The sequence below is a fragment of the Canis aureus genome, chromosome 24 (assembly GCF_053574225.1).
Source record: "Canis aureus isolate CA01 chromosome 24, VMU_Caureus_v.1.0, whole genome shotgun sequence".
Taxonomy (NCBI): Eukaryota; Metazoa; Chordata; class Mammalia; order Carnivora; family Canidae; genus Canis; species Canis aureus.
Genome location: NC_135634.1, coordinates 12,050,731 through 12,066,063, shown reverse-complemented (window position 1 = coordinate 12,066,063; position 15,333 = coordinate 12,050,731). Strand labels below are relative to the sequence as shown.

Genomic DNA, 15,333 nt, shown 5'->3' with positions numbered 1-15,333 from the left:
CAGGAATCATATCTGGCAGGCATTATGACCCCATAGCCAATAGTTACTTTAATAGTAGACACTTTAATAAATAAATATTTGGTGAATGAATGAATAAAATAGTTATTGTATAGCAAAGGAATGGGAAGTATTGATAAGTGCCATCAATAACAATGAGTTAGTACACACAGAAGAATTTTGGGATTCTAAATTGTTCAATTAGTCAATTCTGTTTGCAGTGATTAGTTGGGATGTTATTTTTCAAAAGTCAAGTACTAGGGTGTCTGGGTGGCTCATTCGGTTAGGCATCTGCCTTCGGCTCAGGTCATGATCCCAGGGTCCTGGGATCAAGTCCTGCATCAGGTTCCCTGCTCAGGGGGAGTCTGCTTCTCTCTCTGCCCCTCTTCCCTTCCCCTTCTCTCTGCTCATGCTCTTTTGTGCTTGCACTCTCTCTCTCTCTCAAATAAATAAAATCTTTTAAAAAAATCAAGTGCTGCTGATAACTTGAAATATATTGTGCAGCTTTATAGAGGCAAAATTCAAATAAGCATTTGGAGTCAGGCACTTAGATCTTTTAACAGGATTTCCAATCTTTTAATAGTTGCTATACCAGGGCATTCAAACAAAAGAACAGTTTTTATACATATCCATAAACCAGATTCTTCATTGCTCTTAACTAATAAAATTAATTATTTTCCTGCACTTGCTTGACTTTTGTCCTAATGAGACAAATACATTTTCACAGTGTTCTCCACTTAAAACAAATCTTCTTAAGAATTAATGGCATGACACAGAAGTCAAAAACAGAAATAACTTTAAAATGATACTCCTTTTACTTGTAAGACCTAAGACTTTTGTTTAAATGACAACATAACGGGTGTCTGGGTGGCTCAGTCAGTTAAATATCTGATTCCTACATGATCCCGGGGTCCTAGGATCGAGCCCCACATTGGGGTCCAGGGAAGCCTACTTCTCCCTCTCCCTCTGCCCCTGCTTGTGTGCTCTCTCTCACTAACCCTGTCTCTCTCTCTCTCTCTCTTTTTTTTTAAATACTTTATTTATTCATGACAGAGAGAGAGAGAGAGAGAGAGAGAGAGAGAGGCAGAGACACAGGCAGAGGGAGAAGCAGGCTCCATGCAGGGAGCCCGATGTGGTACTCGATCCCAGGTCTCCAGGATCAGGCCCTGGCTGAAGGTGGCGCTAAACCGCTGAGCCACCGGGGTGCCCCAACCCTGTCTCTCAAATAAATAAATAAATCTTTTTAAAAAAATGACAACATGAGTCATAACACTAAGTTTAAAAAGTAATCTCAATATATACAGATTTCCAAATAAATTTTCAATGGAAGGAGAAATTCTACTAATTGTTTTTAATAAGTGATTAATATTTTCTTACTAGTCATTAATTTAGGCATATGCATAAAAATAAAACAGATTTCTACATGTACCTGATACAAAACGATTAGTAGTCATTTAAAAAACATTTTTGAGCAGTGTTACAATGTTCTGTTGCATTTCACAGGAAAAAATAAAGTATTATGTTTTAAGATTATTTTGGAGTCACAGAATATCTGACAAAAGAGTATACATTAAGCAAAAAAGGCAATTATTTTTTTCCTATAGCATGAAGTCTAGAGGTAGACAATCTGTTTTCAGTGAGGTTATCAAGGATATGGGTTCCATTTCTCCATTCTTGTTTTTGTCACCTCATGATCCCACAGTTGCCTTCAAAGGAGGTGGAAGTGTTAGGGGGTAAGGATAGGCAAGAGTAAAATTTGACTGTTTTGGAGTGGCTCCTGTTTTATCATGAAAGTTATGTGCCACAAAAATTCAAGTCAGGAGAAATAAAAGGGTATTCACATCAAGACATGTTGTGGTCAAATGCAGACAAAAAGAAAATCTTAAAGCAGTCAGGGAAAAAATACAGATTACCCACAAAGGAAAAACAGACTTATGGTAATATTTATTAACAACAATGATGGATGCCAGAAGGCAGTAACAATATCTTCGAAATGAAGAGAGAAAATAATTGACAGCCTAGATTTCTATACCCAGCAAAACTATCTTTCAGGATGGAAAAATAACATTTTCTGACGAACATAAAAAATGAAAGTTTACTATTACTCACTAGAGGAATTTCTACAGGATATATTCCCAGGATGAAGAAAACTCATCCTAGAAAGAACGTCTCAGATCCAAAGCAGATAGCAAAGAAAATAATAAACACATGGGTAAATCTAGACAATCACTGTGGTAAACAACAGTTGTAATATCTTAATAATAAGGTTAAAAATGATATACAACTAGAATGCTGGTAAAAATGGCATATAAGTTGGGAGTTGATAATTAGGAATAAGGCATTTGAAAGTCTATACTTTGTTCAGGAAGGTAAAACACTAACTAACTTCAAGACTTACTAAACTACACACTTTATTAGTTATATATTTTATTAAATTACACAGACACATATATATGTTAAAATTATAGGACACCTAGTAAAATATTAAAAAATAAGGTATAAGCTCCAGAGATAAACAGATTAAGAAAAAAAAACCCACAAAACAATAAAAAAGTCAAGAAGGTAAAAAAAAAGAATTCAAAAAAGCAGAACAAAAAAAAATTTAAAAAAGCAGAACAATAGAATAAATAAAATAAAATAGTAGAAGTTAAATTCAAATAATTAAAATAACAATAAGGGTAAGTGAGTCAAACTTTTTATCAGATTAGATAGAAAGCAAAATCTTGTTACATGTTGTTTACATGAGACACGTGTAAAACAAGTTCACAGAAGAGTTACAAGCAAAAGCAAACAGCAATGAAAAGAAAAAAGCAAACAGCATTACTAGAGATAGAGGTTTATTACCTACTAAGGAAGGTCCAATTCATTAGAAAGATGTAAGCAATTGTAAACTTGCATACTTCTAATAAGATAGCTTCAAAAAATGTCAACCAAAAAAATGATAAAACAAGAAAAGGAAATTGACAATACACTATTATTGAGGTAGACTTTAATAAATCGTTGCCAGAAATTGACAAGATAAAAATATCAGTAATAATAGGGATGATTTGACCATCACAATAAATAAACCATGTCTAATAAGCATATATAGATGCCTATATCTAAGAACTAGAATACACTTTCTGTTCCCAGGAACAGTTATAAAAATTGACAATGTATCAGCCGATAAAGTAAGTCTTACCAGAGGCCAAAGAATCATTATCGTGGAACACGTTCTCTGATCACAATACAATTAATAACAAAAACATAGCCCCCCCCCAAAAAAAAACCTTGGAAATTTAAAGCATAATTCTAAATTGTTCATGGGTCAGAAAGAAAGCAAAAGCAAATAAGAAAATTAGAACCAACAATAACAATTCTATAGGAAAGTTTATGAAATACAGCTAAAGTGGTAGATGGAGGAAGTGATAGCCTTATAATATTTATATTAATAAAAAAAGAAAAGTTGAGATTACAAAAAGAACAAAAAATCTAAATAGAATAGAATAAAGGAAATAATTAAAAGAGCAAAAATTAATGAAATACATTCAGTAAAAAGGATTAACAATGAAAATGTTGATTCATTGAAAAGAAATTAATAAAATTGACAAACCCTTAGCAAATTGATGGAGAGAGCAGATACAATTTTAAGAATGGAAAAAGAAATCATAAATACAACAGCAACTACAAAGATAAAATATTACAAGAAACTTATCAATAACTTTAAAAACAAGTAAAATTGGCAAATTTCTGAAAATACAAATTTACAAAACTCACCTAAGAAATTTAAAATCATAAATAAGCCTTATATTTGGCTTATATGCAATTCTACATCTATACTGTTCATGTAGGGCCATGGTCAGTTTTGATTGATTAGTGTAACCATTCTAATAGATTGTTAAATAATTTGATTACCATCTAGCCTATAATCATTAGTAAAAATTTTCCCACAAAGAAAACACTAGGTCCAACAGTTTTATAAGCAAGTTTGCCAAGATACAAGGAAGAGATCATTCCAATTGTAAACTCTTTTAGGGAGTATAAAAGGAGGAACATCCCCTGACTTTATAAAGCTAGTATAACGTTATACATAAAACCAGACAAGAAAAAATTACAATACAACTTCAATCTTCATCATGGAGGCAAAAATCTTAAACAAAATAAAAGCAACTGTATCAAATGATATATATACAAAGATAATGACCAACTGAGTCTACAAGGAGTCGAGATTGTTGTACCATTAGAGATTTATTAATGCAATTTATCCCATTAACAGATTAAAAGAGAAAAATCATATGGTCATTTCAAAAGAGGTAGAAAAACATTCAAAAAAATTTCACAAGCCATTTATAATAAAAACAAACAAAAAATTGTAGCCAAAAAGAAATAGAAAAGAACATCCTTAGCCTACCTAATAAAGGATATCTGCAAAAATATCTCCAGCAAATGTAATACTCCATAGCTTCAAAGTTAAAAGCATTTCTTTTAAAAAAAAGACTAAGGCTAGGAGATAAACTGTTTTCATTCCTAATTACTTTATGCTGGAGTTTTAGCTATTGCAGGACATCGAAAAAAATAGTAAAGGAGTATACGGATTGGAAGGAAGAGACTAAATTGTCATTATTTATAAATTAAATAAATGTCTATATAAAAAAACTCAAAGATTCTACCACAAATTATAATAAAAAATTATCAAAAAATGATTGCTAGTCATAGGATCAATAAATCAGAGTTAATTGCATTTCCATATCCCATCAAAAAAACAGTTGCAAATTTTAATTTTAAAGGATACCAGTTACAATAGTACAAAAATAATATATCTAGTAATAAATCCAACAAAAATATTTAAGAAACTTCATGTAGAATGCTATAAATATTTACTGAATCAAGAAAAAGATGGGCAGACCCACTATCATCATTATTTATCCAACATTATTTTGCAAGTGCAGTGAGATAAGGAAATAATTAACATAAATTTGTTAAAGAAGAAATTAAATTATCTGTTTGTTGATAATATGATTACATATTTATAACCCCCAAGATAATGCTTTCAAAAAGGGCCTACTAGAATTAACATGATAATTGAATAATGTAACTGGACACAAGATAAATACAACAGAGACACATATACATATACCAATATACATACAGATGTATGTGTGTGTGCACATTGTTCTTTATATGGTAGAAGCTCTTTCAATTTACTTCTACATAAGTGCAAGATTTACACAAGTTCTCATTTTCATCTGCAGTACTTACAGACTATTACCTATGGCAGGATAGATGCCCTCACCTTGTGAGATAACCATCTATCCCACTTTCACTGGTTGTTCTATGCTTACTAATACCCAGTTGTGTTTTCTCTGAAACGTTTTTTTTCTCCAAAACTTTTTTATGACAGTTGTACTGCTATCAAAACTAAGTAATTTAAATAAATATTACTGAATTCAAAAAACAATAATGTGAAAAGAATGAATTGTTGTTTTTATGAAAACTAAGTTGTCTGCTTTAAAAAGATTCAAGGTGTACCTGGGTGGTATAGTCAGTTAAGCATCCAAATCTAGTTTTGGCTCTTGTCCTGATCTCAGGGTTGTGAGATCCAGGGCCACATCAGGCTCTGCACTCAGCATCGCACTTACTTAAGACTCTCTCACTCTCAGTCTGCCCCTTCCTCTCTCCCCCACCCCTGCACTCTCTCTCTAATAAATCTTTTAAAAAATTGTTTGGAAAGATTCAGTAAAGGCAAGTTATAAGCAATGCTGTTGGTTTTGGTGTGACAATTATAGAACAGGAGGGGGAAGTTGTAAGATTCTGCATTTACATTTTACTGCTAGTATAGTTCTTGATCCATGGTAAAGAAATCTAAACTGCAAATTGTATAGTGTGCATTATGAATGTGGTTTATGCAGGAAAAATATCATTGTACTCCAAATCATGGTACTCCAAATACTTAAAGAACTTTGTCCCAGATAGCAATATGCATAAGTGAATATATATATCTATATAAACATTCATACACACACATATATACACACACATTTATTAAAATATTTAAAATATGTAGGCTGTATTAAGATAGGCTAGGTTATACTGCAGTAAAACCAAAAAGAGGCCTCCAAACCCCTTAACTCTCAGTTATTTAAAACCACAAAGAGCCTCCACCTGGAAAGCATCCAGGGCAACTATCTTCTGCATTATGGCCCAGCATTGTAGCTGCTTTGGTCTTTTGGTACTTCCATATCAACATACACAACCATAATCACCAGGACAGCGAAGATATTATAAAGACACATGCTCTAACTCCTCAATGCTTACATGCAGAAGTGAAAAATATCACTTCCACTCATATTTTCATTTGCCAGGGTTAGTCACACAGCTATACCTAATTTTAAGAGATTAAAAATAATCTTGTTACATGCTTAGAAGTAGAGGAAATAGGTATTGTTGAACAGTGAGGTCTATTACATACATATTATTTTCTAGGATTTCTCAATCTTGCCAACTAAAAAACCAAACACTGTGATAGTTTGTACTACTGATCAGAATATTTGCTGTCCTTCATGTTGGAGTACTATTTCCATCCCATTGGCATTGTGACCTGAAGGGCCCCTTCCTGTAAAAGGATTGTGGATTTCTGACACTTCAATATCAGATATGAGCATATATCTTTCTTTGGCTTATGAAATGTGAGGGTATGGGACGAGGGACACTTCTTTATAGAAAGTTTTTTTTTAAAAAGATTTTATTTATTTATTCATGAGAGACACACAGAGAGAGGAGCAGAGACATAAGCAGAGGGAGATCCCAGGACCCTGGGATCATGCCCTGAGCCAAGGGTAGATGCTCAACCACTAAGCCACTCAGGCATCCTTCTTTGTAGAAACTTTATGAGCCAGGAGATGCAGTGCCTTGATTTCCTTCCCTCTACTACAAGGGTGCAACGTGCTTAGCAATTACTCTGTTAGCCTGGGTCTCAAAGTGAAGATAGTGTGAAGCTGAGCTGCTGGCAGCTTGTGATGGACACATAGTATGAAGAGATTGTCGTTACAAACCACTGAGAGCTTCAGGTTGCCACTGCAGCATAATTTACCCTAACCCAACTATTATTCACATCATACGGCAAGAATGCTGATAGGAATAGTCAGATAGAAATATGCCTGGGTGGCTCCGTCAGTTAAGCATCTGCCTTTGGCTCAGGTCATGATCCCCGGGTCCTGGGATGCAGTGCTGTGTTGGGCTCCCTGCTTACAGGGAGAATGCTTTTCATCTCCTCCCTGCTTGTGCTCTCTCTCACTATCTCTCTCTCTCTCTCAAATAAATAAATAAAGTCTTTAAAAAGAAATAAAAATGGAAAGACATTCCATTTGTAACAGTGATAAAACTACAAAATATTTAAGGCTAAATTCAACAAGACAGCTTTAAGACATATGGAAAAAATTATAAAATATTATTGATGGATATATATAGCATGTAAATTTTCCCAAAATCAATGTATAAATTTTATGTAATTCCAACCATAATCCTAATGGATTCTTTTTAATTTGATAAAAGCATTTTAAAGTTCATGTGGAATAACAGAATTGACCTATAATGTTGCTGCCAGGATTAAATGGGCCAAAATATGTAAAATGCTTAGGACAGTATTTGGCACATACAGGCATAATAAATGTTAGCTAGTTTTGCTGTTCGGAAAACTATTTAGATCATTAGAATGGAGAGTCTCAAAATGTCTCTTAGTGTAAATGGGATTTTAACATAGCCCCTAGAAGAAAATAAAACTAGACTCCTCTCTTAATCCATATTGAAAAATAAATTCCATATGAATTAAAAACAAAGTATTAAAAATAGCATTTTAGAATAAAATTTTAGAATAAATTCATATACTAGGGGCTAGGGAAACACTTTCAACTGAAATAGCCAGGGTGTTGTAAAGGAAAAGAGACATTTATTTAAAACTGTATGAAGCACCTGGGTGGAACAGTAGGTTAAGCATCCAACTCTTGGTGTCAGCTCAGGTCGTGATCTCAGGGTCATGAGATCAAGCCCCACATCAGGCTCCACACTCAGCAGGGAGTCTGCTTGAGATTCTCTCTCTCCCTCTGCCCTTCCTGCTCATGCTTGTGTGTATTCTCTCTCTCTCTCAAATAAATAATCTTTTTAAAAAATGTATAGCTTGAAGATACCAAAAGAAAAATATTACAGCAGATTATGAGAAACATTTGTAATGCATAAGACAAAGGTTAACATTTTTAGTACATGAGCACGTACAAATTTATAGGAAGAAGATGAAAAACTCCATAGAAAAATGAGCAAAGGATGTGTGAATAGGCATTTCCAGGAAAGCAAATCTAAACAATAAATAAATATGAAAACCTGCTTTATCTTACCAGCAATCAGGAAGAATTACACTGAAGTAACAATAAGCCATCACTTCTCACTCATCAGGTCAACAAAAATTTTAATTGTGGGCAGAAAGATGAATTTACACATTCTGAATCACTTTTTACATCTATTTTAAAAAAAGGATGTCTCAGAACAATCATTTAATGAATATAGTGGTAAAGGAAGAAATTATTTTGTATTGCAATTAGTCATACACAAACTATTTTAAAATTTTAGGTTCCCATGGAATGTATTTTGACCAGATTTTGACTTCTGTTGCTCTTTCTATCTTCCACACTGTAGGTCCTTCTCTGCTTTGAAGAATTTTTCAACTACTTTTGGACACTGGACAGTATTTTTTGTTTTTTTAAATTCCAGTTAGTTAACATACAGGGTTATATTCATTTTAGTTGTACAATATAGTAATACAACACTTCTATACATCACTCTGTGCTCATCACGACAAGTGCACTCCTTAATCCCCATCCCTGACTTAACCCATCCCTCCACCCCTGGGACAGTGTTCTCTTGACTTCAGTACCACTCTGACCCAGGGCCACAGAGAAGCCCTAGTAACACACTCCTGAGTGCCTTACCCATGCAAGTTCTGGCCGCCCTGGTGGAATCCTGGCTAACTATACCCTTTTGTATCTGTGACTTGTATGATTCTTCATCTAGTTTCTCACAGCCCATTCATTTCCTAGTTAACTCCTCATTCTCCACCTTCCCACATTCGAGAATCTCTCAGCAGGGTGCTAGGGCCAAGGCAGTCTTAAATACTTACTGTGGGAAATAAATTAGACTCAGTGCTAATTGTGCCTTGGGGCTCATTTCATCCAGTCTGGATCACCAGACTTTTTCTTGAAAGATGCAGTCATTGTTTCTTGAGTCTACTGTGGTGAGAATGTGGAGAAGGATCAGGGAACAGGTGAGTGAGGAGAGGAGAAAGGCAGGCAGGCCAGCTGAAAGGCTATGACTATGTTCCTAATGAAAGGTGAGAGCTATAAAAGGACACAACTAGCTCCAAAACAGATGGGGAATATGGAGTTTACAGGCCAACAAGGAGAGGCATGTGAAAAAAACAAGAAGTGCAACAATGTGTTACAGACCCTGTGACACTTCCTGTATGCATATGCAGTGGGGCACAGATCTGTCCTCTCTGGAAGGGGGAAAGCACAACAGTAGAGCAAGTCAAGAAAGGCTGCATCAGAGGAGTGATGCTTGCCCCGAGACAGTGCAACAGAGCCTTCCAGGAAAAGGGGAGGACAGGAGTCAAAGTACAGGGGCATGAAACTTCATGACATTTTCAAAGAATTCCAAGTAATTTAACGTGACCAGAGTAAAGGATTTAAGAATGAGATGACATTCTTAAAAGTCAGGTGACAAAAGGCCTGTTTGCCATTCTAAAGAGTCTGGAATTAATCCTGTGGGGCAGGGAACAAGGAGCTGAAATAATAGATTTGAATTTGAGGGGACAAACGTCTTTGGCAGTACTATGGAAGATGGTTTGGAATAAGGCAGGGAGCTCTTCTAAAGACCCAGGCATGAGGCAATTATTCTGTTAACCATTGTCAGGCAATTTCACTGAGGTATTTGAGAAATAATGCTTTCTTTTCTTGCTGATGTAAAAACACCTAACTAAAACAATAAACAAACAGGTCTTCTTTTTTTTCTTCTATGCTCTATTGTAAACTTAGTTGTACACTCTAATTTAATAAATGGAGTGAGGCTGAATAGCCTTTGGCATCAATCCCAGATGCTAAAACAGTGAGAAAACAACAAAACATGGAACATAATATCTATCCATAGATCCAATTGTATGGTTAGGGTTATGGAGCACTTTAAGAGTTATGATTTCCCTGGCAAAGTATCAAAAAAACATACCTTTGAAAATTATTCAGAACAGCCATTTGGCATCCTACCATGCTGACAGAAATGAAAAATGCGAGTAAATAGCCTACGTGTAATTCGCCACTCCTGAAGTAAAGGAAGGATGTTTCCTAAGGCTTCAGCATGACATATTTTATGAAATAAAAACACGGTCATGAAAAAAGCCAAGAGAAAAATGTCCCAACTTACTTAGAAAACAGCGTCAATCTATTTTTTTAAAATAGATATATTTTGTCATATAAAAGAATACCTGCAAGGCAATTCATTTCCAGTGATTCTTTGTGCTCTGGATTCCATTCTTTTTGCCCTTTTGTGTTTTCTAATTTTCTATACTGCGCATGCATTGCTTCCATGAGGAAAAAACAAAAAAACTCAAACCGTACAATCAGAATGACTTAGGCTGTCTTTCTCAGCTTTTAGATTCTAAATCAGCCTCCTAGTTCTGAAGATGATTAGCATAAACTGCTTTTGCAGTAACCTCCTAGTAGTAGCTTTGAATAAAGGCAAATTTTCTCTCCTCCAGTTTTTTAAAAAAATTTTATTTATTTATTAGAGAGAGACAGAGAGAAAGAGAGACAGAGACACAGGCAGAGGGGAGCCCGACATGGGACTTGATCCTGGGGCTGAAGGCGGTGCTAAACCGCTGGGCCACCAGGGCTGCCCTCTCCTCCAGTTTTTAATGGTCTTCAAGGAACAAATTTTTGAATTTTCAAAAATACAAAAGCTTCCCCTCAATTATTCTTGCCAGTGGAGGAAAATATTGACCCTACTATCCAAAAATGGCATCTGAATAAAAAATATCAGGTATATACATATATTATTTTAGGCTCTATATGCAACTATATGATGGTTTGGGTAGATCTGCCTTCTGAACTAAATTTCTCTTTAGCTAGTATTTTTATTTATTTATTTATTTATGATAGTCACAGAGAGAGAGAGAGAGGCAGAGACACAGGCAGAGGGAGAAGCAGGCTCCATGCACCGGGAGCCCGACGTGGGATTCGATCCCGGGTCTCCAGGATCGCGCCCTGGGCCAAAGGCAGGCGCCAAACCACTGCGCCACCCAGGGATCCCTCTTTAGCTAGTATTAACGTGACTCTATGCTTCTTACATGTTGGCTGGTAAATGAAGGGTAATAGAAATGGGGCTAGAATTTAAATTTTGTTGTGTGTAATCTACAATTGTATGCTCCACAAATATTCTTCATGATGAAAATATAAACCACTTTTTCAAATTTACAGACCTGGAATAGGACTATGAAAGCAGAAAAAACGGAATGCTAACCTCTGCTGTGTCTGATGCAACGCAGATGTAAAATACTAAAACAAAACACCTGGATTCAAGAGTCCACTTTAGTACATACTCTCAAAATCCAGCTTGTCATATTCAGAGGACACTCTTTTAAAAGTAGCTCCATCTGAGATCATAGTCAGCAAGTATTTCAGAAGAAATATGAAACACTCATCTCATAGGGTTAAAGAAAAGTGTCTGTCAAATAAACTGGGTGTAAAGTATTTCTCCATCCCTTAACACTTAGGAAGGGACTTGCAAAGAGAGATGCGTAAATATGATTTATCTGAAATTAAGTACATTGAACCTTCCCCAACACGACAAGAATTTAGATCACTTAAAGAAGTGTTGGATGTACTATTTATAATTTATAGATTCTTTTCAGGTGTTCTGAGACATAGTAACTTCCTTATGTTGAGATTTGTACCATCCCCTGATAAAAGCTCCCTCCCCAACCTCACAGGGGAGCACAGTATCTGAAACTTACACAGCCATACAATGTTTTAGTTAATAGGTACTTAGATTATGTTTTACAAAATTTTTACACTAATTATTTCTCCCTCCCCTCTCTCAAAAAATGGAGCTCTCATGCTTCTCCTACCTTAAGCTCTGAGGGAAAACCATTGCCACCAACCCTTGTTGCCAGACCCTCTCCAAATTCCCCCATTCTGCTTTCAGAGCTCAAAAGAATCTATCTGGCTAAGAACTGTCAGAGACCAGGAGGAAAAAAAAAGACCAAGCAGGACTGGCCAGAATTTGTAGCTGGATGGGGGAGGAGGAAGGTTGGGCACATCACACACACACACACACACACACACACACACACACACACACATCTATGGCTCCTTACATTAGCGGATGTCAGAATTGTAGACTTTTTGGTGAGGTGCCAGTTTTTGTTGAGTCTAGCCCTGGGGGAAAGGGGATAATTGGAACCAGACGAGGATTTAGGGCCTCAGCTTATAGTGCTGAGTTGTAAGGTTGGGCTTCAGGCCCAGGAAGGTGCTTCTGGAAACTTCTTCAAGTAAGTTTTCTTGGATCACCCATATCCACCTCCACCTTTTTCCCAACCATATTAGCCTAGCCTTGCCGATTAGCCACAACTCTCCATTCATCTGTTCTTTCCCACACTCCTCATTCAATAAATACTTATTGGTGCTTTCTGTGTGCCAGGTACAGATACAATAACGTGTAAGGTAGAGCCCTGGAAGGTTGTTGAAAAGAAATAGATGTGGAAACAGATGAACACAACTAAGTACTAAAGGTTATGGTAGTGTATTGATTGCATCAGGTGCGTAAAGGAGAGAACCTTGACTTCTTTATCCCACACACTCCTCTGGTACCATTAAATGCCCCTGAACCTGCTACTCACTGGTCTGCCCATCACAAATCCTGCCACTAAGTCCCTCGGAACATTCAATTAGACTTCCCTAGCTTATTGCAGCTAGATTTCCCAGTATTTTTTTTACTTTTCCACAAGTTCTCTTCCCTCATCTTAGCCCTTACTGAAACCCAACTTTCTCCTAAATGATGCCACTTTCCTCAAAAGCCTGTGCAATGGTGACTACTCTTTCTCCCACATTCCCTAACTCACAGGGTAAGAAAAATGTCAACACAACTTCTTGCTCCCAACTTTACTGCTGGATCATTTATCACTCAACTACCTCTTTGAAATGCATACATTTGCTTTATACCATACTTGCTTTACTTTTGAAAGGATGAGGACTCAACCAAAGCCGTGGGCATTTTTCAACTCATCAAGTTTTTACACCAACCTGGGCTGTAACCTCTCTGTATTCATTCATCCACTCTCACCCACGTTTCAATAGCAGCCTACATTCTAGATGGGTTTCTTCTGATGTTCAACAACATGCATTCAACAACTATTTCTGCCAGAGACGTTTAAGAGTAAAGTCAAGGAAGGCAACAAAAAATAAAGTAAAATAGAGTACTTGTGCTACAATGCACATGAGCCTGTTTCTCATGTGAAATGTGGATAATAGTAGTACCAACCTCATAGAATAATTGAGGATTAACTGAAACAAAAAATGGTAAGAACTAAGAATAGGGCATGACATACACAGATGTTAACAATTACTAGTAGTCTATCCTCTGAACTGTATTACATAAAGCCTAAGTAAACATATTAAACCATTCTAATATCAAATCTAACTTAAATCTTTAAACTACTTTAGCATATTCAACATGACTTGTTTTAGTTAATGCTGTAACAAATCTTTTTTAAAAGGATATAAATATGGGTGTGTGTATGGCTCAAAATAAGGCATTTTTTTCCTCCTTGCCGCTCTCCTGAAATTAAATCATGTCAGTCACCAAAGATCTATTTCCAAGACTTCATGATCTTTTTAAAGCTTTTAAAAAATTACTTTCTAACCTTTCTTTTGAATTATTTTCAATTTCTCAAAACTCTCTTTCCTTTTGGATTCTATGATAGCACTTTGATTGATTTTCCTTCTGCCTCTCTGATATCTCTTTGTCTCCACAGCAGGCTCTCCTTCCAATGGTTGCCTTGTGAATGGTTGCCTAGTATCCTAAGGTCCATCCCTACTTTTCACTGCTTCTCAGTCTCTCCAATATGCTATGCTACCTTTCTACCCTTGTCATCTCTACTGTGGACTACTGCAACACTCTAAATGGTGTGCTGGTTCCTAGTTTCTCCCAATTCCAGTAATATTCTTCATGCTGCCACCAGAATAAAAATTTTTTTAATGTCAAGTGTTTTTGAAAATAATTCCATTATTGCCTATTTTCTTAAAAAAAAAAAAAAAAAGCCTCAAACCTCAGTACACCTTACGGGCCCCCTTTGTTTTACCCCCAAGCAATTTCTCCAATCTCATTTCATCTCGTTCCACCTACCCCCCCAGAACTTCAACCACAAGGAAATATTCATTGTTCATATTACAACATGCCCTTTTTGCAAATCTCTGCCTTTCCACATTTCCTCTTCTTCAAAAGCCTCTTTTCCCCCCGTTCCCAACCATTTCCTGATCCAACTCCTTTCTCTAATAAGCATTTACCACGTCTATCCCCCCAGGAAAAGAAAAGCATCTCAAGCATAGGGAACCTGCCTTTTCTTCTCTTTAGCTCTAGAATCAAATGATCAACAAAAATTTAATGACTAAACTGTAAGGAATCAACATCAAAGTGATTTCTTTCTAAGAGTTGCAGTTTTAAAATTTCTCCTTAGGTGGAACTGAGTGAAAGGAAAAATGCAAATGAAGCATGCAAACTCAAATCTCAAGGTGAATATGGAAGAGCCAGAGAAGATAAGGACAGCCGTGCAAAATATTCAAAATTTGGACTCTCCTGAAACTTTAAGGTTGTAGGACCATGGCTGTAGATACACATAACATGTCTGACCTTATCACCTCCCTCCTTAGAAATCCTTCAATGACTTTTTAAGGTAAAGCGTCATCCTTAATTGGGTAAGGGGCCTCCATAATAAACTTGCTTCCATCAACTTACAGCGTTATCTCCCACTCTCTATCTTACTTAACTTTAGCCACACAGACCTCCTTTCCCACTTTTTTTTTTTTACCTAAGCAAATTTGCCAGTAATCTTCTTTCATATATTCTATCTCAAATGACCTCAGTCTATGCTTTCACTATCAGCCCAAGGATTCCTTAAGTTACCTCCATTATATGGTGAAAACGAGTCCATTTTATCACATTTTATTTGGAAGGCAACACAGTATAATGTTGACAATGAATTATGGGGTCTTGGGCATATTTAACCTCTTTTGTCTTGCTGTCCTGACCGTAAAAGTGAGACAA

At 36.0% G+C, this 15,333-nt stretch overlaps 1 long non-coding RNA gene across 1 annotated transcript in view; it reads right to left on the bottom strand.

The window, feature by feature from the left end:
* Nucleotides 1–483: 483 nt before the first annotated feature.
* Nucleotides 484–15,333, bottom strand: part of LOC144295779 (uncharacterized) — a 15,987-nt gene continuing 1,137 nt past the window's right edge. Inside the window, exon 2 of the long non-coding RNA XR_013362880.1 lies at nucleotides 484–13,848. This is a non-coding gene — a long non-coding RNA (uncharacterized LOC144295779). The remainder of the gene's footprint in view (nucleotides 13,849–15,333) is intronic.